The sequence below is a fragment of the Hippopotamus amphibius genome, chromosome 15 (assembly GCF_030028045.1).
Source record: "Hippopotamus amphibius kiboko isolate mHipAmp2 chromosome 15, mHipAmp2.hap2, whole genome shotgun sequence".
Taxonomy (NCBI): Eukaryota; Metazoa; Chordata; class Mammalia; order Artiodactyla; family Hippopotamidae; genus Hippopotamus; species Hippopotamus amphibius.
Window position 1 is genome coordinate 24821272 of NC_080200.1, and position 1808 is coordinate 24823079.

The window sequence follows — 1808 nt, forward strand, 5'->3', positions numbered from 1 at the left end:
TTACTTGTTTGTTTATTGTCTGTTTCTCTCACTGGTATGTAAGTAGTGACTGTCACAGAGTGGGCATTCAGTAGATGCTTGTTGAATGAATGAATGAGATGTAGAACCTGGGGAACAAAGGAAGGTAGCAAACACTGCATTTATGTTACCTAAAATAGCACCCCATCCTCCCAGAGCTCATCTTCTACCCCCTCAACTTGCTTCATTTTTCTTCACAGCACCTACCACCTTTTGACACTACTTGTTTCTTGAGTGCCTCCTCTATTAAAAAGTGAGTCCCATGAGAACAAGAACTTTTTGTTCTCCACTCTATCTGGTTTGCAGGGCATCAATATATACATATTTGTGGAGTAAACGATGACAAACTTATGTGTGCCCTCGGCTCCAGAATCTCACAAATGGGCATGATGACTTATTTTTCTGACCCAGGTGGTTTACACTTTACAGTGACCAAAAGCCTTATGGAGAAGTGCCAATGTGGAGAAACAAATACAAAACCTTCACTACTTGGCTCTCTTGAATGTTTAGCACAGTTGGGTCCCAAGGATTTTTGTGTTTAGAAAAACCCTTGGGGGCCAAGGCACCCTTTTCTGTAAAGTACACAGTCCTATATACTAGCAGTCCTCAACCTTTTTGGCACCAGGGACAGGTTTTGTGGAAGACAATTTTTCCACAGACTGGGGCGGGGGGGATGGTTTTGGGATGATTCAAGTACATTTACTGTGCATTTTATTTCTATTATTATTATCATGTTGTAATATATAATGAAATAAGTATACAACATACCATAATGCAGAATCAGTGGGAGCCCTGAACATGTTTTCCTGTCACTAGATGGTCCCAACTGGGGGTGATGGGAGACAGTGACATCTGAAGCATGATACTTACGCCCAGTCTAATCCTTAAGATGCAGCTTAATTGTCACTTGCCGCTCACTGATAGGATCTTAATATGAGTCTGCAAGCAATTGATTTATTATGGTTTCTGTGCTGTCAGACCTCTCTGCTAATGATAATCTGTATTTGCAGCCGCTCCCCAGTGCTAGCATCACCGCCTCAGCTCCACCTCAGATCATCAGGGATTAGATTTTCATGAGGCGGGTACAACCTAGATCCCAAGCATGCTCAGCTCACAGTAGGGTTCACACTCCTACGAGAATCTCATGCTGCTGTTGATCTGACAGGAGGTGGCACTCAGGCAGTAATACCAGCAGTGGAGAGTGGCTGTAAATACATATGAAGCTTCCCTCACTTGCTCACCTCCCGCTGTGCAGCCGGCTTCCTAAGAGGCCAGGGACTTATACCAGTTCGTGGCCCAGGCGTTGGGGACCCCTGCTATATACCTTATGCAGCAGAGTCTCAAAGTGTGTGTATGGGGAGGGGATGGGAGTGGTCCCGGGTGGAAGGGGGATTATGCCCCTCCCCTCCAGGGTTCACTGCCTGCACACAATTTTAGTTGTCAAGACTGGCCGAGCAGGGGTGTGGTGTGCTACTGGCACCTGGTGGGTAGAGGCGACCGATGCTCAAAATTCTAAAATTAGGGCTACCAGATTTAGCAAATAAACACCTTGTGGGTAGGATCGCCAGATGAAATACATAACTCTGAGATTAATCTTAGAGTATATTTTTATCTGAAATTCAAATTTAACTAGGCGTCCTATACTTTATCTGGTGATCCTACCTGCAATACATGGGACAGGACAACAAAGAATTATGCAGACCAAAAAGTCCAGGGTGTGAGGTTGGACCAGTAATGCAGATTGTTGGGCTTGGCCTGGGAGTTTCTGGTTCCGTAGGTCTGGTGTGGGG